Source organism: Neoarius graeffei, chromosome 2 (genome assembly GCF_027579695.1).
Source record: "Neoarius graeffei isolate fNeoGra1 chromosome 2, fNeoGra1.pri, whole genome shotgun sequence".
Taxonomy (NCBI): Eukaryota; Metazoa; Chordata; class Actinopteri; order Siluriformes; family Ariidae; genus Neoarius; species Neoarius graeffei.
Window position 1 is genome coordinate 57,612,664 of NC_083570.1, and position 26,229 is coordinate 57,638,892.

Sequence of the window (26,229 nt, forward strand, 5' to 3'; positions counted from 1 at the left end):
AAAGCATGTTCTGTACGTGATATAGTAAGGTGTCCACAAACTTATGGACATGTATATAATTGAAAAAGTACTTGACTTAACATTAAGCAGTGTTCCTAAAATCCAGTGTGAAGACGCGGGGTTACAGGTGTGTATGTTTACGGTGTGTGTGTGTGCTGTCAGGGGAAGAGTGTAAACCCTGACTCACCTGGTGGAAGGCAAACAAACTCACATCAACATCAGAGAGCTATTGAGGGGCCTGGATTGGGGAGGAAAAGAGGATCAAAGCGCTATCATCTGGGATCTGGAGAGACGGGATGTACTTTAGTGATGGACCTGATAAGCACCAGGTCACATCTACAGGTACAGAGCCAGCTCTGTGTTCTTGTGTTTAATGAAGGGAGTTGTATGAGTCAGTGTGGATGTGAAAGCAAAGCTCATAGAGCTTTTCAAAATCTACTGAAAAGAAATCATTTAAAAAAAACTTTCCTCTTTTCTGTACTGATCTATTTCATGATGTTTGGCTTTGCTGGCTCCTTTTCTGAAAGTCCAGTCTACATCGAAGGTCTGTAAAGATAAGGGGACAATGATGCTTCATGAAGACCATCATCTGTGTCCATGTAGCTGCCTTTAATCACCTGTAAGACACCGGAAATGTACAGAGAAGAACTGAAAGACACTGACTCAAACCACTATTTTTGTGTTGCACTGATTCATACACATACAGTAGTGTTGATCATGAGGGGAGGTCTACACATCATAGATCATTATAATGAGCACTCAGTGGTGGGATGGAACACTCTTTCCGCCAGCCATACACTGGTAATTAGGTTAAGATGCTGTTAGCCATTACATAGTGTGTCATGTCACTTTTAGGTAAAGGATTCATACACCACTTCAACTGGTCTCAAATACTGTACATTTCTGATTACTGAAACTCAGACCTCTCAGTGCTGGATATATAACATGAACGCGTGAATGATTTACGGTAAATATGAAGAAATCGACCATGTACACATGCAGTACTTGGGCCATGATTGCAATAAACTAAAATAAAGTAAAAAATAATTTATTAAACGTATTAGCTCAGGCTTATTTCTCACCCTCTCCTTTTTCTCCACGCACAAAAGGAGCTCAGTGTTAATTAAAGACAGGACATGCTGACATTATGCAGCTTCTAGCCCTTTGTGCTGAAGAGGCTCTCTGCTGCTGTAGAGAAAGAGCCGTGTTACTGTGAGCTCAACAGTGCCCACTCATCTCATTACAGACTCACCTCATTACACAGGCTCATTTGGCAGACAACCAATAAAAAAACAACAAAGCTCGATTCATTAGTTATAACCCTAATAATGAAGTCCAGCTTTAGGCAGCAGTCCTTGAAGCAATTCACCTTCTATCTCATGATTCCAGCCAATTTAAAGCTGACGTTTTTAAGAAAGCAGATTTTACAGATTATAACTGCGTATCTGAGTCACTGGCAAACCTAGTACAGTATTTAACATGTAACCTGGATGAAAAGCAAGCAAACTGCTGAAAGTAAGAACACTATAATTGAATATAACTGATTAGTTTAAATCTGGAGATGATTATAGAAAATCGTGCGTGCTAATTGGTCGAGAAATTCAGACTATTTCTCGATAATCACCTCGAGCGACTTGGCAAAATAGCGGCTAATCACTTCATCACTGTCAGTGAGGAAGAATTACAAATGATGAAAGAAAACGCTGTTCCTAAAAGCACTAAAGATGCTATGAAGTTTGGTCTAAAACTATTCAAAGGTAAGGTGGGATTGTGATTTATTTTATCAATTTCAAAGCAGGGCGGCATGGTGGTGTAGTGGTTAGCGCTGTTGCCTCACAGCAAGAAGGTCTGGGTTCGAGCCCCATGGCCGGCGAGGGTCTTTCCGTGCGGAGTTTGCATGTTCTCCCCGTGTCTGCGTGGGTTTCCTCCAGGTGCTCTGGTTTCCCCCACAGTCCAAAGACATGCAGGTTAGGTTAACTGGTGACTCTAAATTGAGCGTAGGTGTGAATGTGACTGTGAATGGTTGTCTGTGTCTATGTGTCGGCCCTGTGATGACCTGGCGACTTGTCCAGGGTGTACCCCGCCTTTCGCCCGTAGTCAGCTGGGATAGGCTCCGGCTTGCCTGCGACCCTGTAGAACAGGATAAAGCGGCTAGAGATAATGAGATGAGATGAGATAAGATTTCAAAGCAAAGTATTTTATGTGATTCGGCATCGATAAGTGACAAGTCTGCACTGTGCCTTTATTACATTCGCATGCCGCTTTTGAAGTTTGAAATAAATTATTTTTTAAATATGATTACATTTTTAAAAATAAACACCTGTGTATTTATACTAAAATAATTATCTGCCTCAGGCTCAATGAATATTGGTGAATAACAACATCGACTACGTCTTGGTTATTATTCATTAATATTCACCAGAGGTGGACTAAAAGTACCCAACTTCATTACTTAAGTCAAAGTACAGATCCCACTGGTCAAATTTTTACTTAAGTTAAAGTACTGAAGTACTTGCTTTTAAAAATACTTAAGTATTAAAAGTACATTTTCTGTCAATGCATCATTGTATTATTGCCACAACGCTTACAAAACCTAATGCTGTTACCAAAGACAGAAATGTGAATTCACAAAATGAACGCATGCTGTGCATCATGGTGGTTTAACGTTAAGCTAGCTAGTCAGTGAAACTCCACCTGACATGCTAGCAAACTTTTCAAACTCAAAATCATATTGGGTAGCTAACGCTACTAGAAAAGAAAGATTTCTACATTCTGTTTATTTGGCGAGATTATGCTAAAACATATTTCTGAAAGGACTTTAGATAAGTGAACATTATTCATGTTAGCATAACTCCATTTTTACATGCTAACTAGCAGTGTCCAAGTTAACTAGCTATGTGTTAGCGTTAGCTGTGGACAAGGCGATGGCACCTTGGTGGCAAATCCATAGAAAGTCATTTGACTAACCAGACTGTGTCGCTATTGCAATGTTATCGCTAGCTCTAAAAGCACAGACAACTTCGTGGCAAGCTCTCTCTTGGAATAAAGCGTTTATGTCCCTCAATATGCTTCCGCAGGTTGGATGGTGAGTTTTTGTAGGCCGTGATGTGGTTCATTTTTGGCAAACAAAGCAAACATTTAAAACGAAACAAATCTTTAATCCTTTCAGAAAACTGAAACATGGGTTCTAGGTATGGCCATGAGTGCGTGCATTCCCCAGAAGAACCGCCTCTGCCATCAACTGATCATGTTCAAATAATGCTGTTGAGAAATCATTGAACTTGATTTTATACAGTTTACAGACGTGACGTGACTCTAGTGATTACTGATAGATCTCAGTGTCACCTGGGAAAAACCAGTTAGGTTTTAGAAAAGAAAAGAAAAAAGCACCCACTTTCAAAGCTGCTTCATAGTAACGAGTAATGAGGACCATGACAGAAATGTAGTGGAGTGAAAAGTACGATATTTGTCTTTCAAATGCAGTGAAGTTAAAGTCATAAGTTTCCAAAAAAAAAAAATACTCAAGAAAAGTACAGATACTCAAAAAGTGTACTTAAGTACAGTACTCAAGTAAATGTACTTCGTTACTGTCCACCTCTGATATTCACTTCACCTTCGGCGAATAATTATTAAATACAATTCCATATATAAGAGAGTCATTATATGTACAGTACCAGTCAAAAGTTTGTACACCCCTACTAATTCATAGGTTTTTCTGTATTTTTAATATTTTCTATACTGTAGAACAATACTGAAGACATCAAAACTATGAAATAACAGATCAAACATATATGGAATTATGTGGTAAACCCCCGCCCAAAAAAAAGTGTTCAAAACAAAATATATTTCATATTTTAGATTCTTCAAAGTAGCCAGCATTTACCTTGATGTCGCTGTGGCAGCGGGGGCGTGGTCAAGCATCGGTCTGTGACCGGAGGGCAGAGTCAGGGAAGGTAAGTGGCAGAATCACTGCACCTGATGTGAATTAATGTGTTTGTGTGTCTTCCCCAGTGACCGCACCCTATTTAAGGAGGGAGAGCAAGAGCAGAGGGAGCTCTCTCCCCAACCAGACGCTGGTTGTGTGTGTGTGTGTCTGTCTGTGGTCAATTTGCTAAGTGTCCACTGAAAAGTGAGAAAATAAAAACAGTTTCCCAACCTGAGCTCTGTCCTGCTGTCCTGCCGTACGAACTGCTACAGTGGTGCCGAAACCCGGGACAATTTGGAGCGCAGAAACAGAACAGCCCCATGGAGTCCTCCCCGTTTGCCGACCTGGTCCACGCCCTCGCCACGGCCCAGCAAAGCCAGCACCAGGCGCTAGTCGCCCTCCGAAAGGAGCAGGAACAGCGGTTCGAGGCCCTGGTGTTGGCTCAGCAAGAAGATCGTCAGGCGTTCCGGCACCTCCTCGCGTTGGCGGGGTCTACCAACTCCCCCACCGCGGGCCCATCCCCCCTCACCCTAACAAAGATGGGCCCGCAGGACGACCCGAGGCACTCCTCAAGCTCTTTGAGCAAGTCGCAGAGACCTCGGGGTGGCCGATGGAACAGCGCGCGGCGCGCCTCGCCTCCTCCCCCCTGCTAACGGGAGAGGCGCAGCTGGCAATGCTACAGCTCCCTGCCGACCGCTGGCTGGCCTACGCGGACCTTCGCCGGGCCGTCCCCCAGTGTGTGGGGCGCACCCCCGAGCAGCAACGTCAGCGCTTCCGCGCTTTGCGCTTGGAGGAAGTTGGCCGGCCGTTCGCATTTGGCCAGCAACTCCGGGACGCCTGCTGGTGGTGGTTGAGGGCCGACAACTGCGACGCCGAGGGGATCATCGACCAGGTGGTACTGGAACAATTCATCGCACGCTTACCAGCCGGGACCGTGGAGTGGGTCCAGTGCCACCGCCCGGCGTTGCTGGATCAGGCAATCGAGCTGGCGCAGGACCATTTGGCGGTTGTCCCGATGGCAGGACAGCAGACAGCCTCTTCTCTCCTCTCCTCTCTCTCTCTCCCCCTCTCCTCCTGTGTCTCATCCTCACTCCATTCCCCCACCGCGGGGGCCAACACCACCCCAGCTGGCCAGCCGCACCCGCGGTGCCCTCCCGTTTCTCCCTTCTGTGTCTGTCTCTTCCCCCCCCTCAGGTGAGTGAGCCCCAGAACACCAGTGCGGAGAGGAAACCCGGGCCAGTTTGCTGGCGCTGCAGGGAGCCGGGCCACCTCCAACAGCAGTGCACGGTAATGGAGGTGGGCGCGGTGGTTCGGATCCCCGACGCGCCAGGAGCCGCCCTCGATCGGGCCGGAGAGTATTGCATACCGGTGAGTATCCAAGGGGATACATATCAGGTGTTGGTGGATTCTGGTTGTAATCAGACCTCAATCCACCAAAACCTGGTGCAAGACGAGGCATTGGGAGGAGCACAATTGCTGAAGGTGTTGTGTGTGCACGGGGATGTTCACAACTACCCTTTAATGTCGGTCCACATATGTTTTCGAGGGGAAAAATTTATAGTGAAGGCGTCGGTTAATCCTTGCCTTACCCACTCGATAATTTTGGGGACGGATTGGCCGGGATTTGGGGAATTAATGAGTCATCTAGTGAAGAGTGGGTCCTGCCGTAGTTTAATAAGGGGAGGTCCTGGTGTCGTGTTAGTGGGAGCAGCTGTCACAGAGCCGTCTACGTCATCTCCGCGTCAGAGTGAGGAGCCGCCGGCTCCTCCTCTCTCTCTTGGGGAATCCCTCGCGGATTTTCCATTAGAGCAGTCGCGAGATGAGATTCTGCGGCATGCATTTGACCAAGTGAGAGTAATCGATGGTCAAACGCTCCAGCCAAATGCCACCCCATCTTTCCCCTACTTCGCGATTATGAAGGATAGATTATACCGAGTGACGCAGGACACTCAGACCAAAGAGCGAGTCACGCAGCTTTTGATTCTGAAGAGCCGCCGGGAATTGGTATTCCAGGTGGCTCACTTTAATCCCATGGCTGGACACTTAGGGCAGGATAAAACACTAGCCAGAATAATGGCCCAATTCTATTGGCCAGGGATTCGCGGCGATGTCCGTAGGTGGTGTACGGCGTGCCGCGAATGCCAGTTAGTAAATCCAGTGGCCATTCCAAAAGCGCCTTTGCGCCCTCTACCGTTAATCGAGACCTCATTCAAAGAATTGGGATGGATCTCGTCGGGCCATTAGATCGGTCAACACGAGGGTACCGCTTTATATTAGTTCTGGTGGACTATGCAATGCGATACCCGGAAGCAGTGCCTCTTCGCAATATCTCAGCACGCAGTATTGCGGAGGCACTCTTCCGCGTTGTCTCCCGAGTTGGAATCCCGAAAGAGATTCTGACTGACCAAGGCACCTCGTTTATGTCACGTACACTGAGCGAACTGTATGGGTTGTTGGGAATTAAGCCGATCCGCACCAGCATTTATCGCCCACAAACGGACGGTTTAGTTGAACGGTTCAATCGCACCCTCAAAAATATAATTAAAAAATTCGTAAGTGAGGACGCACGTAATTGGAATAAATGGCTCGAACCCTTGTTGTTTGCAGTGCGAGAGGTCCCCCAAGCCTCCATGGGGTTCTCCCCGTTCGAATTGTTATATGGGCGTAAGCCGCGCGACATTCTAGATGTGCTGCGGGAAAATTGGGAGGAGGGACCTTCACCCAGTAAAAATGAAATCCAATACGTTATTGACCTGCGCGCAAAACTCCACACACTCACCCACCTAACCCAGGAGAATTTGCGGCAGGCCCAAGAACGACAAACCCGCCTGTACGGCAAGGGTATGTGCCTTAGAGAGTTCGCATTGGGAGATAAAGTACTCGTACTGTTGCCCACATCGAGCTCCAAATTAGTCGCTAAGTGGCAAGGACCCTTTGAGGTCACACGGCGAGTCGGGGACGTCGACTATGAGGTAAGGTGAACGGACAGGGGTGGGGCGCTACAGATTTACCACCTCAATCTGCTCAAACTCTGGAACGAGGAGGTCCCCATGGCGTTGGTGTCGGTGGTTCCGGAGAAGGTGGAGCTGGGGCCGGAGGTTCAAAAGGGAACATTGGCATCACGTACCTCTCCGGTCCCCTGTGGAGACCACCTCTCTCCGACCCAACTCGCGGAGGTTGCCCAGTTGCAGACCGAGTTTTCGGACGTGTTCTCGCCCCTGCCCGGCTGCACCAACCTCATAGAGCACCACATTGAGACCAGTGGCGGCTGCTGGTTTTTAAAACAGGGGAAGCCCATTTTACGCATTCATCGTAAAACCTGTAGGCCGGATATCAAAGCATAGAAAGGTGTGCCCCATTAGCATAGTGAACTAGACAACCCTACCTAGTGGCAGAAAGTATTTTTGCTTGTACATTTCATGTTATAGTCTGGCTTGCCAGGCTAGTGCCTCATATCCTTAATCAAAAATATCAAACATCCAAAAATCACTGGCTATTCAACGAAGAGCCTTGAACATCATACCCTGATATGCAACACAGAGTCTTTAACACAACACCCAGCTGTGCAACACATCCTTGAACATCTTCTGCAACACAGTCTGGAAATTCATAACCAGGTAGGCTATGCAACACACAGAACCTTGAATATTATACCCAGGTATAACCTATAACACAGAGCCCACCATTCTCTTAACATTACTGAACAATATACACACTTCAGATTCATGAACATTATATGATGCACACTATTTATACACAAATTCTGCCCTCCGCTCCTTTTCCAGAAAATGGTCTGTGACCCTGTCATACTAGCTGGTTGTGTTTTCCAGAGACTTCACCAATTTCTGTTAGCAGCTAGCACTGCAGATCCCAATAAGGCTCAAACTAGCCTACAACCAGATTGAACTACAAATGAAATAAACGAGTGAATTCACGAATGAACAAACTGATAGAATGGATGAAAGTTAACGGAGCACAATGAGTAATATTTACATTTATTTACAGAGTAATGTACAGAGACATCAATGAGAAGAAACGTTTATATGAAAAGAAATTTGGACAGCACTTTGGCACACGACTACACTTTCTCGACATCCGCTAGGGACTGACTGATCATGCACTTACCGTGTTCCTCGCCGATGCCGAAGTACAGAGCCCGCCCTCCTCATGTCTTTCAACACTACCTCAAATAATCCTTCATCAGCCCGGCTTCTTGCCCCTCCCACTGTCTCGTTAGTCCCAGAGAAGCCCGGCTTCCCTGGAAGTGACGATTTTGTCGATTTTAACCAATAACAACTAGCCAAAATTGGCTGTTCAGAGCCCTCTCATAGACTGCAATGGATACCTGGCTGCCAGTCCATAGAGCCCATTGAAATAAGAAAGGTTACAGCCAGTGTTGCCAGATTGGGCGGTTTTAAGTGCATTTTGGCGGGTTTTGAACATATTTTGGCTGGAAAATGTCAGCAGTATCTGGCAACGCTGGTTACAGTCTGGCAGCAAAGGTGATTCTCGTAGCCAACTGCAAGTTCGTCAGACATCACTCAAATAAGTTACAGGATAGTTATGAACGTAAATACAATCTTGGGCATATATTATGTTATGCAAGTTATTGTTTTAATGAGAATTCAACGTCATAGATGACGCAGTTTGGGGAGAGAATTTTAGGGGAAGCTTGGCTTCCCTTGTTGTCTCTGAGAAATCGCCCCTGATTGAGACGCCCTCGGGGGTGGTAGTGCATAGCCGCCCTTATAGGCTACCCGAACACAAGAAAAAAGTGGTTCGGGAAGAACTTGAGGCCATGCTCGAAATGGGCATCGTCAAGGAGTCCCACAGTGACTGGAGCAGCCTGGTGGTCTTGGTACCCAAGGCCGACGGGTCGGTCCGGTTCTGTGTAGACTATAGAAAAGTCAACATATTGATTAGTTGCTCGATCGACTAGGCACGGCTCGCTTTTACTCGACACTGGATTTGACAAAGGGTTATTGGCAGATCCCCTTGACTCCATTATCCTGAGCAAAAAAAAGGCCTTTTCCACACCGTTTGGCTTACACCAGTTTGTCACACTTCCTTTTGGGCTCTTTGGGGCGTCCGCTACATTCCAGCGGCTGATGGGTAGGGTCCTCCACCCCCACGCCACCTATGCGGCCGCGTACCTCGATGATATCATTATCTATAGTAATGACTGGCCGCGGCACCTGCAACACCTGAGGGCCGTCCTTAGGTCGCTGAGGCGAGCGGGTCTCACAGCCAACCCGAAGAAGTGTGCGATTGGGTGGGTGGAAGTACGGTATCTGGGCTTCCACTTGGGCAATGGGCAGGTGCATCCCCAAATTAACAAGACAGCAGCAATTGCGGCCTGCCCGAGGCCCAAGACCAAAAAGGGGGTGAGACAGTTCCTGGGGCTGGCTGGCTATTATCGTAGGTTTATACCTAATTATTCGGACGTCACCAGCCCGCTGACTGATCTGACTAAAAAGGGGGCACCAGATCCGGTCCAGTGGATGGAGCAATGTCAGCGGTCTTTTTCTGAGGTAAAGGCTGCACTGTGTGGGGGGCCACTTTTACACTCCCCTGACTTTTCTCTCCCCTTTATGTTACAGATGGATGCGTCGGACAGAGGGCTGGGGGCTGTTTTGTCCCAGGAGGTGGAGGGGGAGGATCGACCAGTCTTACACATCAGTAGGAAGCTGTCCATGTGTGAGGGGTGCTACAGCACCATTGAAAAAGAGTGCTTGGCAATCAAGTGGGCAGCCCTCGCCCTCTGTTACTACTTGCTGGGACGCCCTTTCACCCTCTGTTCAGACCATGCGCCCCTCCAGTGGCTCCACCGCATGAAGGATGCCAACGCGTGGATCACCCGTTGGTATCTGGCACTCCAACCCTTTAACTTCAAGGTGATCCACAGGCCGGGGGCGCAGATGGTCGTGGCGGACTTCCTCTCCCGTCAAGGGGGGAGGGGGAGTCGGCTGCAGGCCGGACAACCGCCCCGCCTGAGTCGGGCGGTGGGGGTATGTGGCAGCGGGGGCGTGGTCAAGCATCGGTCTGTGACCAGAGGGCGGAGTCAGGTAAGGTAAGTGGCAGAATCACTGCACCTGATGTGAATTAATGTGTTTGTGTGTCTTCCCCAGTGACCGCGCCCTATTTAAGGAGGGAGAGCGAGAGCAGAGGGAGCTCTCTCCCCAACCAGACGCTGGTTGTGTGTGTCTGTCTGTATGTCTGTGGTCAATTTGCTAAGTGTCCACTGAAAAGAGAGAAAATAAAAACGGTTTCCCAACCTGAGCTCTGTCCTGCCGTCTTCTGTGCTCCGCCCATACGTACGAACTGCTACAGACGCTTTGTACAATATTAGCATTATCTTAACCAGCTTCATGAGGGAGTCACCTGGAACACTTTCAATTAACAGGTGCCTCGTCAAAAGTTAATTAGTGCGATTTCTTGCCTTCTTAATGCATTTAAGCTCAAACAGTAAATAATAAAAATACAGTAAATAGCCCTATTCCACAACTGTAGTAATCCATATTATGTCAAGAACCGCTCAACTAAGTAAAGAGAAACGACATCCATCATTACTTTAAGACATGAAGTGACTTTTAATTCATAAAAATAAAGAAAAAACATTGAATTAGAAAGCATGTCCATACTTTTGACTGGTACTGTATATGACGTTTGTGCATTTGAGTAAAACCTGACTTCCGACTCAGAAAAACAGAAGAAAATGCTGCCTATTTCTACTCATCAAAATCTCTCCGCAGTCCCAGTTTCAGGAAGTGACATGAAATCAACATGGCTGCTCACAGCATCAATGGTCAACAATTTAGCACTTCTTACTTGTATGCCGAGTTATTCTGTAAATACCAGCATTTGTTTTAGGTAAATCAGTACACAGACGTATCTCATCTCATCTCATCTCATTATCTCTAGCCACTTTATCCTGTTCTACAGGGTTGTAGGCAAGCTGGAGCCTATATCCCAGCTGACTACGGGCGAAAGGCAGGGTACACCCTGGACAAGTCGCCAGGTCATCGCAGGGCAATACACAGACATTCACTTTTTAAATACAGTATAACACACTGACTAGATGTTTAGTTTGCTGTTTTGAGGAGGTAAATATACAGCACAACCCTTGTCACAGTTAGCTGGCTAGCTTGTTGCTAACAAAACAGAAACAACAAATGCACAGAGGTCAAAAATGACATAACTCCTTGTTCAGACTTCTCACTTCCAATATAAGTTTTGCAGCATAAATTCTTACTATTCACCTATTTAATTATGACATAAAAGCATGATAGTACAGAAACCATAGGCTACAGAGTTTTCAGAAGCTAGTCATTCATGTGTGTGTGTACACAAGTGCCAAAGAGACAGTGTTAACCAAAGACATAACCCCATACATCGCTCTCAGCTATGTTCTTTTGTTCAGAGGATTTAGATGTGTGATGAACTTTCCCGTAAGGAGACTGTGGCAGCGGGGGCGTGGTCAAGCGCCGGTCTGTGACAGGAGGGCGGAGTCAGGGAAGGTAAGTGGCAGAATCATTACACCTGAGAGCAATTAACCTGTGTTTGTGTGTCTTCCCAGTGACCGCGCCCTATATGAGGAGGGAGAGCGAGAGTGGAGAGAGCTCATCCCTGAACCAGACGCCGGTTGTATGTGTGTCTGTGCTAGTTTTGGTTATTGTCAAAACTGAAAAGTGTGGCAATAAAGCCAAGTGACAAACCTGATCTCTGTCCTGCCGTCCTCTATGCTCCACCCACACATAGGGAGTCCTACAGTGGTGCCGAAACCCAGGAAAGTGGAGCACCAACCCCGCAGCCCCATGGAATCCTCCCCGTTCGCCGACTTGGTCCACGCCCTCGCCACGGCTCAGCAAAGCCAGCACCAGGCGCTCGTCACACTCCGAAAGGAACAAGAGCAGCGCTTCGAAGCCCTGGTGCTGGCCCAGCAGGAAGATCGCCTGCTGGCGGTGGCTCAGGGCTGACAATCGCGACGCTGAGGGAATCGTCGACCAGGTGGTGCTGGAACAGTTCGTCGCCCACTTACCAGCAGGAACCGTGGAGTGGGTCCAGTGCCACCGCCCGGCGTCGCTGGATCAGGCAGTCGAACCGGCGGAGGATCATCTGGCGACTGTCCCGGCGGCAGGACAGCAGATGACATCATCTCTTCTCTCCTCTTCTCTCTCTCTCTCTCCCCCTCCTCCTGTGTCCTGTCCTCGCCCCATTCCCCCACCGTGGAGGCGGGGGCCGGCACCACCCCAGCCGGCCCGCCGCACCCGCGGTGCCCTCCCGTTTCTCCCTTCTGTGTCTGTCTCTCCCCCACCTCAGGTGAGTGAGCCCCAGATCACCGGTGCAGAGGGAAAGCCCGGGCCGGTTTGCTGGCACTGCGGGGAACCGGGCCACCTTCAACAGCAGTGCACAGCAATGGAAGTGGGCGCGGTGGTTCGGATCCCCGACGGGCCGGAGCGTATCGCATACCGGTGAGTATCCAAGGGGATACATATCAGGCGTTGGTGGATTCTGGTTGTAATCAGACCTCAATTTGCCAAAGCCTGGTTCAAAACGAGGCATTGGGGGGAGCACAAGGGGTGAAGGTGTTGTGTGCACGGGGATGTTCACAGCTACCCTTTGGTGTCGGTCCACATTATTTTCAGAGGGGAAAAATTTATAGTGAAGGCGGCGGTTAATCCCCGCCTTACCCACTCTTTAATTTTGGGGACTGATTGGCCGGGATTTCGGGGTTTAATGATGCGCCTAGTAGAGAGTGGGTCCTGCCATTTGACAGGGGGAGGTCCCGGTGTCGCTTTGGCGGGAGCAGCTGTCACAGAGCCGTCTACGTCATCTCCGCATCAGAGTGAGGAGCCACCAGCTCCTCCTCTCTCTATTGGGGAATCCCTCGCGGATTTCCCATTAGAGCAGTCGCGAGATGAGACTCTGCGGCATGCGTTTGACCAAGTGAGAGTAATCGATGGTCAAACGCTCCTGCCGAACGCCACCCCGTCCTTCCCCTACTTCGCGATTATGAAGGATAGATTATACCAAGTGACGCAGGACACTCAAACTAAAGAGCGAGTCACGCAGCTTTTGATTCCAAAGAGCCGCCGGGAATTGGTATTCCAGGCGCCTCACTTTAATCCCATGGCTGGACACTTAGGGCAGGATAAAACACTAGCCCGAATAATGGCCCGATTCTATTGGCCGGGGATTCACGGCGATGTCCGTAGGTGGTGTACGGCATGCCGCGAATGCCAGTTAGTAAATCCAGCGGCCATTCCAAAAGCGCCTTTGCGCCCTCTACCGTTAATCGAGACCCCGTTTGAGAGAATTGGGATGGATCTCGTCGGGCCATTAGATTGGTCAGCACGAGGGTACCGCTTTATATTAGTTCTGGTGGACTATGCAATGCGATACCCGGAAGCAGTGCCTCTGCGCAATATCTCAGCACGCAGTATTGCAGAGGCACTCTTCCGCGTCATCTCCCGAGTTGGAATCCCGAAAGAGATTCTGACTGATCAAGGCACTACGTTTATGTCACGAACACTGCGCGAACTGTATGGGTTATTGGGGATTAAGCCGATCCGCACCAGCGTATATCACCCACAAATGGACGGTTTAGTGGGACTGTTCAACCGCACCCTCAAAAATATTATTAAGAAATTCGTAAGTGAGGACGCATGTAATTGGGATAAGTGGCTCGAACCCTTGCTGTTCTCAGTGCGAGAGGTCCCCCAAGCCTCCATGGGGTTCTCCCCATTCGAATTATTATATGGGCGTAAGCCACGCGGCATCCTGGACGTGCTGCGGGAAAATTGGGAGGAGGGACCTTCACAAAGTAAGAACGAAATTCAGTACGTTATGGACCTGCGCGCAAAACTCCACACGCTCACCCACCTAACTCAGGAGAATTTGCGGCAGGCCCAGGAACGGCAAGCCCGCCTGTACAACAAGGGTACGCGCCTTAGAGAGTTCACACCGGGAGATAAAGTACTCGTACTGTTGCCCACGTCAAGCTCCAAATTGATCGCCAAGTGGCAAGGACCCTTTGAGGTCACACGGCGAGTCGGGGACGTCGACTATGAGGTGAGGCGAACGGACAGGGGTGGGGCGCTACAGATTTACCACCTCAATCTGCTTAAACTCTGGAACGAGGAGGTCCCCGTGGCGTTGGTGTTGGTGGTTCCAGAGAAGGCGGAGCTGGGGCCGGAGGTTCAAAAAGGGACATTGGCATCACGTACCTCTCCGGTCCCCTGTGGAGACCACCTCTCCCCGACCCAACTCACGGAGGTAGCCCATTTGCAGACCGAGTTTTCGGATGTGTTCTCGCCCCTGCCCGGTCGCACTAACCTCATAGAGCACCACATAGAGACGCCCCCGGGGGTGGTAGTGCGTAGCCGCCCTTACAGGCTACCCGAACACAAAAAAAAGGTGGTTCGGGAAGAACTTCAGACCATGCTCGAAATGGGCATCGTCGAGGAGTCCCACAGTGACTGGAGCAGCCCATTGGTCTTGGTACCCAAGGCCGACGGGTCGGTCCGGTTCTGTGTGGACTATAGAAAAGTCAACGCGGTGTCTAAATTCGACGCGTACCCAATGCCTCGTATTGATGAGTTGCTCGACCGACTCGGCACTGCTCGCTTTTATTCGACACTGGATTTGACGAAGGGATATTGGTAGATCTCCTTGACTCCACTATCCCGAGAAAAAACGGCCTTTTCCACACCGTTTGGTTTACACCAATTCGTCACCCTTCCGTTTGGGCTGTTTGGGGTGCCCGCGACGTTTCAGCGGCTGATGGACAGAGTCCTCCGCCCTCACGCCACTTATGCGGCCGCGTATTTAGATGACATTATCATCTATAGTAATGACTGGCAGCGGCACCTCGAACATCTGAGGGCCGTCCTTAGGTTGCTGAGGCGAGCGGGGCTCACAGCCAACCCAAAGAAGTGTGTGACTGGGCGGGTGGAAGTACGGTATCTGGGCTTCCACTTGGGCAACGGGCAGGTGCGTCCCCAAATTAATAAGACAGCAGCAATTGCGGCCTGCCCGAGGCCCAAGACCAAAAAGGGGGTGAGACAGTTCCTGGGGCTGGCTGGCTATTATCGTAGGTTTATACCTAATTATTCGGACGTCACCAGCCCGCTGACTGATCTGACTAAAAAGGGGGCACCAGATCCGGTCCAGTGGACGGAGCAATGCCAGCGGGCTTTCTCAGAGGTAAAGGCTGCACTGTGTGGGGGGCCACTTCTACACTCCCCTGACTTTTCTCTCCCTTTTATGTCGCAGACCGATGCGTCGGACAGAGGGCTGGGGGCGGTTTTGTCCCAGGAGGTGGAGGGGAGGACCACCCGGTCCTGTATATCAGCAGGAAGCTGTCAGTGTGTGAGGGGCGCTACAGCACAATAGAAAAAGAGTGTTTGGCCATCAAGTGGGTGGTTCTTGCCCTCCGGTACTACCTGCTGGGGCGCCCTTTCACCCTCTGTTCGGACCACGCGCCCCTCCAGTGGCTCCACCACATGAAAGATGCCAACGTGCGGATCACCCGTTGGTATCTGGCGCTCCAACCCTTTAATTTCAAGGTGGTCCACAGGCCGGGGGCGCAGATGGTCGTGGCGGACTTCCTCTCCCGTCAAGGGGGGGGGGTCGGCTGCAGGCCGGACGGCCACCCGGCCTGAGTCGGGCGGTGGGGGTATGTGGCAGTGGGGGCGTGGTCAAGCGCAGGTCTGTGACAGGAGGGCGGAGTCAGGGAAGGTAAGTGGCAGAATCATTACACCTGAGAGCAATTAACCTGTGTTTGTGTGTCTTCCCAGTGACCGCGCCCTATATGACGAGGGAGAGCGAGAGCGGAGAGAGCTCATCCCTGAACCAGACGCCGGTTGTATGTGTGTCTGTGCTAGTTTTGGTTATTGTCAAAACTGAAGTGTGTGGCAATAAAGCCAAGTGACAAACCTGATCTCTGTCCTGCCGTCCTCTATGCTCCACCCACACATAGGGAGTCCTACAGAGACGTATATTTAGACGCTCTGGACTCTTACAGTAATGCTTTTATGGCTGAGGACTACAGCTGACTTGCTAAATTTAGGACTGCAGTTGTCTTGAACAGGTTTGCACTCAAGTTTCCACCAATAAAGAGTTACAACATCAACGAAACTGACTTCATGTTAAAACTGTTAATGTTATAATCACGTTATCTGTAGTCACCCAAATGAGGATGGGTTCCCTTTTGAGTCTGGTTCCTCTCGAGGTTTCTTCCTCATGTCATCAGAGGGAGTTTTTCCTTGCCACCGTCACCACAGGCTTGCTCATTAGGGATAGATTAGGGATAAAATTAGCTCATGTTTAAAGTAATTTAAATTCTGTAAAGCTGCTTTGGGACAATGTCTATTGTTAAAAGCGCTATAAAAATAAACTTGACTTGGCTTGATATATTTAACCTTTATGGAAGGAGTCTCGGGTGTGAGTGCTTTGTAACAGTCAATAAGTTTTCTACCAATGAAGAGTAGGACTTGGACTAAGATAAGTCTTTGTCATTGTCACTTTTTCCAAGGTACAAGGAAATTGAAGGTGCTGTTGACTCATGAGTTATAGAAAAAAAAACAAATAAAGTATAAAAATAAATAGTAAAGTATACAGAATTGCACTGGTAAAATAGTATAAACAGAATGTAAACATAATTATATTGTATTGGTTTTATATGTACACAGATTGCACTGATAAAATAGTAAAAATAGAATATAAACAGAATTGTATTGGTTCTGTGTGTACACATTGCACTGATAAGAAAAAAATGTATATGCACACACACACACACACACACATATATATATATATATATATATATATATATATATATATATATATATATATATATACAAATTGCACATTGGGGATAGGGCCAAGAATAGTTCTTTTGCACATTTGAGTTTAAAGCCATGATTGCTTTGGACTTTGCCTTTCTTTGTTTCTCTGTAACATGATCAGCTTAAAAGAGAATCTGGTGAGGGAATAACTGCGTATAGCACCTATAACCATAAGTGCTAAGGGGTGGTTCAACATGTTCAACAATTTCACAAGTGTACAGACCGTACGCCGGGGGGAGGGGGTTAATGATTCCCGTATGCTTTTAAAATCTATTAAAAATGTTGATCACATCATCAGAAGTTGAGGCCACTGTGTTGGAAATGAGTGCACAACATTTCCCGCCTTGCTCTATATAATGTATTACGGCCTCAGGGAATACTTCCACGTGCTAACAACAGTCACAAACAATGGCGGCAGCAGGTGATGACCGTTTTGAAAAGCCCTTCAATTTTACTAAAAGCAGAAAAACTGCGATACACAAAAAAAACGGTAAACCTATGCAACAACTTCCTGAATGTGTTTGTGTTCATGTATGACAGTTTGTGCATTTAACAATATTTTTTCATTAAATTCTATTGATATTTAAATTGGATTTGATCATTTATATTGAATGGAAATTATTTGAAGTATCAAGTGAAAAAAATTGAGATGATTCAGCACACATTAATCCTACAATTAAATAATCTATCTAGCTTTGCAAGATCTGGCATGAGGTGTTTTCTTGATACATCAAACAGTTTCTAAATGCAATATTTTCCTCTTTATTATTTATTTTTTTTAAAGGCTTGGAATTGATATACAGTACTGTGCAAAAGTCTTAGGCACATGTAAAGAAAATGTGCCTTTTCTTCTTTAAAGACATTTTTAGACCAAAAATGTCTTAAAAATAATGAAATGAAATGTTTCAACATTAAAGAAAATACTATAAACAGCAGTAAGCCATAAGAAATGAAACAAAGTCAATATTTGGTGTGAGACGACCCTTTACTTAAAAAAAATTAGTAGTAGTGCAGTTTTATAAGGAAATGAGCTGTAGGTTTTACTGAGCATCTTACAGAACCAGCTACAGTTCTTCTGGACACTTTGTCACACTTAGTTCTTAATTTTGCAGCAAAACCCAGTAGCCTTCATTATGTTTTCTTTTTTAATCTGAAAAGTGCTCTCTTATGTAATATGCTGCTCAGATACAAACTTTTTTTCTGTAACATTTAATTTTGTGCTGGAAAATGAATGTTTAGACTCTAAAATGTTTTTGTACTGACTCCATAATTTAGAAGTCATAAAATAGAAATATATAAATTTGTATGAAAAAAAAGGGTGGCACGGTGGTGTAGTGGTTCGCACTGTCGCCTCACAGCAGGAAGGTCCTGGGTTCGAGCCCAGCGGCTGGCGAGGGCCTTTCTGAGTTTGCATGTTCTTCCCGTGTCAGTTTCCCCCACAGTCCAAAGCACGGGCGATTGCTCTAAGACAACGAGGGAGGCTCAGCCTCCTCTAAAAATGACGAACATCATGTAGGATGAATTGCGCTAGGCTTATGTTATAGCCGACCTTATAACATTGCTATTTCAGATCCAGAATCATAGAAATATATATGCTCAACCCACTACAGTGTGAAATCATTCCGTTATAACTTTCCCCAGTTCGCCTAATGCGTGTGTGAGTTTTTCCCCCTCGTGACAACGCGATGCAGCCCAGCCTCAGTGGACTTCAATGGCATTTGGGAGCTATGCGCTTTCAATCTCAAAATGCAAGACGATTATTGGACAAATACTGCGAAAACGCCCGCCCCACGGAGTCTCACGGACTCCCAGCCTCAGTGGACTTCAATGGCATTTGGGAGCTATGCGCTTTTCAATATCAAAATGCAAGACGATTATTGGACAAATACTGCGAAAATGCCCACCCACGGACTCCCAGCCTCACAGTGGGAGGGACATGGCAGTTTCCGCGAGGAGACTGGTGATTGGTGAAAGCGGCCGGATATTTTCTTTGATTGACAGCTCGTTTCAAATATAGACAGGCAGCGGTGAATCTCAGTTCAGTCCCATGTGGATTCGCAAGTGCTGTGGTGTATTGTGAGAGATCAGCTTACATTTCGATTTCATTCATTACATACGGTTTCTACCAGCTTTTTTAGTTTGTATATATTTTCATTGTAAATAAAGTGTAAATATAGTGTTGTCAAGTTTGCTATCTTAGTTCCAGAAATTTAGTTTATTTGAGTGACTGAACTTGAACTTGAGGAGGCTAGTCAGCTTAGCCTGGGCCCGCCCATCCTAAGTGTGACGCAACACGAGGGCCTGTTGCGAGCTTAGTCTGGCAAGGCAAGCTATCTCCAGCTCTTCCAAGCTCCCGAAAAATCGGGAGCCAATCAACTTTGAGCATCTCCAACGGCCCTGGGTAGAGGCGTATTCAAGGCAGTGACGTAGTAGAACTGCGACCGGAAGCCATAGATTGTTTACAGAATCTATGCCGAAAGCACTTCATTCACTAGAAACATTACGAACGTGGAGCAGCAGCAAGCCTTTGACACAGCGGTAGATGCTGTATTGAAAGCATTCAACGGGAAGTTCTAATTGAAAACGGAGCAAAGAGCAGCCCTGGAGGTATTTATCTTCCTGTTACTCAAACAGTTTCCATCGCATTACATACGTCAGAGGAAAGAGTGATGTGATTGGTTTAAGCTTCGTCATAGCCTTTTCTGGCTTCGACCAGTAGCAAACTGAGGCATTTCAGGGAGGCGGGTCAACCACGCGCTTTGAGAAACGGTTGGGCTTAATATCTTTGCCAGACCAAATGCTCGCAGAGCTTTGAAGTCGCGTTAGCCAGACTATAGTCAGCTAGCAAGAAAGCTGCACACGGATGCCAAGCATTGCTGATTTAATTTTGGCGAAGCCATTTGCCAGTCTTCCTTTCGAGGAAAAAATTAAAATTAAAGAGCAGGGTAGACCAACGCCTCAAATTGACTTGGTGAAAAAGGTAGGGAATAATACTCGTTCCTTTCAGCTCTCCTGGTATGAGAAAGTGAATTGGCTAACAGCAAGTAACCCACATCAACAACAGTAAATAGGCTACTTTAGTAATATGTCATGGATGGACCAAAAATATAGAATCTATTTAAAATGTTTATGCTGAGTATATTATATTGGAATATATATTTTTCTGGATATGAATTAAACACAGCTACAATTTGGAAAACATTTTTAAACAAAAACACAGCCGAGAACATTTCACACTACAGACCTGGATTAAAAGTGAAGGGTTATCAAAATTGTCAGTAAAACATTTCTCAGTCAAAATAAGTAAAATATGGGGAAAGTGTCATTGAATGAAATGTGTGGCACCCAGCTCTATGTTTGGCTCCCCAAGGTCAGTGCTTGTGCCTATTCCAGAACACTCTGCTGTTACTGCTGAGGTTCCTGACAAAGAGCTGCTTTCAATAATGATCAATTTTTAAACAACATGCCACAATTTGGGGGCTGCACGGTGGTGTAGTGGTTAGCGCTGTCGCCTCACAGCAAGAAGGTCCTGGGTTCGAGCCCCGGGGCCGGCGAGGGCCTTTCTGTGTGGAGTTTGCATGTTCTCCCCGTGTCCGCGTGGGTTTCCTCCGGGTGCTCCGGTTTCCCCCACAGTCCAAAGACATGCAGGTTAGGTTAACTGGTGACTCTAAATTGACCGTAGGTGTGAGTGTGAATGGTTGTCTGTGTCTATGTGTCAGCCCTGTGATGACCTGGCGACTTGTCCAGGGTGTACCCCGCCTTTCGCCCGTAGTCAGCTGGGATAGGCTCCAGCTTGCCTGCGACCCTGTAGAAGGATAAAGCGGCTAGAGATAATGAGATGAGATGCCACAATTTTAAAATATAAAATATTAAAATATACCCACCCCCAACACCACCATCATATATATTGGACAGTAGGCTAATGGGCCAAAAGAACCTGTTATTTCACAGTTTGTGACCCTGCCAACAATCAGCCAGATCAGAGGCAAGAGTATGGGCAAAATTGATGTGTTTTTTCTGTTAAAATCTGGAAATATCGTAACCGACCAGCCTCCCGTTTGAAAGACTACCAGCCGCCACTGGTCCAAAGACATGCAGGTTAGGTTAATTGGTGGCTCTAAATTGACTGTAGGTGTGAATGGCTGTTTGTCTCTATGTGTCAGCCCTGTGATGACCTGGTGACTTGTCCAGGGTGTACCCTGTCTCTCGCCCATAGTCAGCTGGGATAGGCTCCAGCTTGCCTACGACCCTGTAGAACAGGATAAGCGGCTATAGATAATGGATGGATGGATAAAAAAAATAGGGTGCCTAAGACTTTTGCACAGTACTGTATTTCCCCTCAACAGGAGTCTGTCCTTAGTAGACAGAATTAATGAAATATCTAGGCTACTCATAGTCAAGGAACAATGGAGAAAATGCCTGTCTCTGGAAACCTTGTTAATTTCAAGCCTTATAGAGTTGATGAAAAATCAGCATTTTTATTTGTACTCTTTTTTTTTTTTGGGGGGGGGGGGGGGGGGGGGGGGTCTAATCAAAAACAGTACTCTGTGGTGTCCACTTGTGAAATTGCTGAAAATGTTGAACCACCCCTAACAGGAACTAATTTGTTTTATGGACGTGCCATAACATTAAATGTAACTAAATGGTTGAAAAGTATGATGTGTCGTTCATTAAGACATTACGAACTGACAAGTCAAGTTTGTCTGGATAGCGCTTTTAACAATAGTCATTGTCTCAAAGCAGCTTTACAGAATCTGAATGACCCAAGACATGAGCCAATTTTATCCCTAATCTATCCCCAATGAGCAAGCCCGTGGCGATGGTGGCAAGGAAAAACTCCCTCAGACGGCATGAAAAAGAAACCTCGAGAGGAACCAGACTCAAAAGGGAACTCATCCTCACCTGGACAACAGCAGACAACATGACTATAACATTAACAGTTTTAACATGAAGTCAGTTTCGTTGATGTTATAACTCTTCATTAATGGAAACTTGAGTGCAAAACTGTTCATGACAGCTGCAGTCCTAAAGTTAGCAAGTCAACTGTAGTCCTCAGCAATAAAAGTACTAATGGAAGTGTCCAGAGCATCTTCCAAGTGTGACTTTCAACTGTCCATATGGGGCCGTTCTCCACAGGAGCAATGTGATGAGACTCCGACCAGATGTAGGGCATCAGGATGGATCAGGCAGGTCCGAGGAGCAGAAGAGGCCAGCATCTCAATCTCAGGATTGACACGTAACTCAGAGGGACAGATTTTTTTTTTTTGGGGGGGGGGAAACACAGGTTGTTAGATATGCCCAATGTCCTCTGAATAACATTTTGCACTGAGTACAAGCAGAGACTCCGGCAAAACTAACTATGACCACATAACTAAAAGGGGAGAGCCAGAAGGTAACACATTTCAGAATTGTAAGCATTCTCAAATCACTGTGGTATTAGAGGAGTGAAAAAGTCAACCTCCACTTTGGGGTGCAACACACCACCCTGTCATTGATTATTTTTCTATGACAGCATGCCTTGTCGTGTTTTATTTCTTACATTGCATAGCTATCATAGCTATATCAGTACAGCTCAGCCAATTTTCAACTATTCTCCTGAAATAATTCAGACTCCGACTAAGTACCAGTGCATCGACACCATTACATTTGCTGTCCGTGCCTAATATCGCAGCTTAAAACAACTGCTTAAACACATAAAAAAGAAACAGACATATCTTCTCGGATATGATTGCGACTTGCAACCTAACTCTGACAATGATTAAAGTTTCATTTGAATGAAGCTGATCACTCAAGTCAGCCCTGGAGATATGTCTCAGTGAACTTTCAGTGTTTGAACATGCATGCATGTCTCTGCTTACTAACACTATTATATTTATATATAGTATATTATTTGGCCACTTAATGCCAGAAATGTAAGAATAAATCTAAGTAACAATCTACACAAAAAAGGAGGAAAGAAAAATCCATGAAAAAAACATGTATGAAGGTCTGGAAAGGAGCAATCAAAGGTGTGATGGCGTCAGCAGTCTATTCTGGTCCAACCGGAACAGGAGGATTCATGATGGTGACGGTCGAGGGGAAACTTTCATTGTCATACTGTTGACAGGAGATAGAAAAGCACCGGCTGCAGGAAATGACAAAGCGACGCTGATTAGACGGAGTTACTAACGCTTTAATGAGACAGGTGAGGGGAAAGGAGAGATTGGATTGAGAAAAGCACCATATAAAGAGAGAGTATATGCGTGAGCAAGAGAGAGGAATGAATGGAGCAGTGTACGTGCCAGGCAACATACATGTGTACACACATATGCCTCTTCAGCAACTTTGTATTGTTAACGCTCATGTATTTTTAATCACTGTATTGTTAGTCTTTTGAAACAGTTCCCAGTTCATCCTGTATATTTATGTCTTCATTTCAGTGAATTCCAGGGAGTAGTCATAAGAGTGCTGCAAAATGTATGTTCATGTGTTGCACATCTATATTACCTTTTTTTTCTTCTTCCAAAAATAGATGTAATAAAAATCCTTTATTTTTGCTCTGATGATTGTGCCTCCATTACTTCTGTATCGGCTGAAAATTTGGTTATAAATGGACCAATCAATGATTAAAAAGAAAGGAAACAAATCCTAAGATTTGAGTTGTGTTTCAGTGTTATTTGATGGAGGTCTTGCTATAATATATGTGGAGTTAAATGTTATGCCGGTGTGATGTTTTGACAGAGGACTGTTCTGCTTGCCTTGAATCTGCCATTGTAGACTTACCGAAGAACAATTTCAGCTTTGAATCAGTCATCAAACTTTTTTCCCCAAGGTTATTTATTTATTTTTAATGATCTGTCCAGACACCAGTCACATCCCATCAATCCATAAGCTCAGAAAGTCCACAAACACCTCCAAACCTCCAGAGATTCTCCTGCAGATATGGTCATACTTCATTGGTAATGGACTGAAGCTAACTAAACCATAAAACAATGGCACACTCTGACCTTCCAGGCCAATTCTAAACCTAAACATCATGCACATTAGATCAGCCTTAATACTAATATTAGCAGGCAAGCGTCAACACCGTGGTTTTGCTACAATTCAGCCTTTGCTGAACGTATCCGCCAGGTCTTCCTCCTACACTCTGTATTTCCATGATAATCGAGCCGTTCGCTGCTCTGCATATCAATCCCAAGCGTTAATTAAAAAGCTGTTATATTCTTGCTGGCGTCATTGCCTAGATCTTGTGCGCAATGGTTTCCTATGGAGAGGGGGGTGAATGATGTCAAAATGTACATTACTCTTTGTTGTATGTCCCTGAGGGTGGGTGGAACACTGAAGTACAGACAGATGGGAAACAATGTATATAACAGGTCCTTTTTATTAAGATTTTTGCTTTTCAATGTAACTTTTGGTTTATCACATACACACATGATCGGATTGGGAGACAGCCACCTCTTTGCTCTCTCCCTCCTTTTCTCTGCTCCGTCATCACTACAACAGACACACACACATCATCAATTGACAACAGGTATGATCACTTTGCCACTCACCTTCCCTGGCTCTGCCCTCCATTCACAAACCAACGCTTGACCACACTCCTGCTGCTACATACCTCCACCGCCCGACTTAGGCCAGGGAGCCATCTGGCTTGCAGCAGACCCCCTCTCCCGATTGGAAAGAAAGTCCGCCTGCCACCACCATCTGCACCCCCGGCCTGTGGACCACCTTGAATTTAAAAGGCTGGAGGGCTTGATACCAACGGGTGATTCATGCATTGGCATCTTTCATGCAGTGGAGCCACTGGAGTGGGTCAAGATCTGAACAGAGGGTGAAAGAGTGCCCCAGCAGATAGTATTGGAGGGTGAGGACTGCCCACTTGATGGCCAGTAACTCCTTCTCAATGGTGCTGTACTTACTTTCTCACATCGAGAGCTTGTGGCTGATGTACAGCACTGGTCAGTCCTCCCCCTCCACCTCCTGGGACAGAATGGCCCCCAGCCCTCTGTCTGCAAAATAAAAGGGAGAGAGAGAAGTCAGGGGAGCGTAAAAGTGGCCCCCACACAGAGTAGCTTTTATCTTAGTGAACGCCTGTTGGCACTGCTCTGTCCACTGGACCGGATCTGGCGCTCCCTTTTTAGTGAGATCAGTCAGCAGGCTGGTGACGTCCAAATAGCTAGTTATGAACCTGCAATAGTAGCCAGCCAGCCCCAGGATCTGTCTCACCCCCTTTTTGGTCTTGGGCCTCGGGCAGTCCCCAATCGCTGTAGTCTTCTCAATTTGGGGACACACCTGCCCATGACCCAAATGATCCTTGCCGCTTAGGCGAGTAATTTTGAGCTTGAAGTGGGTAATAATACAAGCACTTTATCTCCCACAGGGTATCTGCACATTTTTCAAGTACAAATTTAAAGACTTTTAAGACCTTTTCAAGACCTCTAAATGGAAAAATTAAGACTGTACCATGGCAAAGAAAATGATAAATACGACAACTTAAAACTGTTTTCTGCAATAGTTTTTTTTTTACTAACTTTAAGAAGAATGCACACAACTGGTGAACAACAGGGTGCATCAATGGCAACTGTTAGACACGCAAACAGCTGAAGCAAAGTCGTGTGTTTTGGGCCTGCAGAACTACTGTAGCAGCAAGGAGAAGACTGGTGTTTACTGGAGAAAACACCATGAATCATTTCAAAAACGAAAACAATAAACGGCAAGCAGAACCAGCTGAACAACCTTAGCCGGCATTATTTCAATCCCCAAAGATTATCTTTGATGTGTGATTTTGTGTCCGACAGCAAAATCAGTCTGAGTGTCGTACAGTACACAGCTGGCTGAGGAAGTTCTCGAGTATCTTCTGCATTATAGCAGGTAACAGCATAAACCTGTTTATCCAGTCATACAATCATCAGAGCATTACATTAAACACAGAAAACAACTGTCACCTTTCATAACCATTATCAATATTAATCAATGTATTGTAATAACTAAACTAATTATCATCAGTGCAATTGTTATATCAATGTTCATTATTCAAAAATAATAATTAATTATTATCTATAATCCATGAATAATTGTATTACTACTAATAATAATCTACTTTTTTAATAATAAAAAATTAACTCAATTTTATAACATTTTAATAACCACTACTTATTAGCTATATTAATAATTAATAGAGCAGCAATTATAATCCAGTATTATTAATTACTACTTAATTAATAAGCAGTGATTATCAAAATGTAATTTAATAATAAGTAGTAATTATCAACTACTAAATTATACTAATAAATAATAAGTAGTGATTATAAAAATGCTATAAAATTGAGTTATAAGATTAGTTAAAATTATTAAAAAAGTAGTAATTATTATTAGTAGTGATACAATTATTCATGGATTATAGATAATTTGTTTTTAATAGTGAACATTGATATAACAATTGAACTGATGATAATAATAATAATAATAATAATA

The 26,229-nt window shown here is 45.9% G+C and overlaps 1 long non-coding RNA gene across 1 annotated transcript; it reads right to left on the reverse strand.

The window, feature by feature from the left end:
- Nucleotides 1-24,118: 24,118 nt before the first annotated feature.
- On the reverse strand, nt 24,119-25,141 carry LOC132873272 (uncharacterized). The gene is made up of 2 exons (XR_009651545.1): nt 24,675-25,141; nt 24,119-24,575 (listed from the first exon to the last, which is right to left on the reverse strand). It is a non-coding gene; the product is annotated as an uncharacterized LOC132873272 (long non-coding RNA).
- Nucleotides 25,142-26,229: the final 1,088 nt, after the last annotated feature.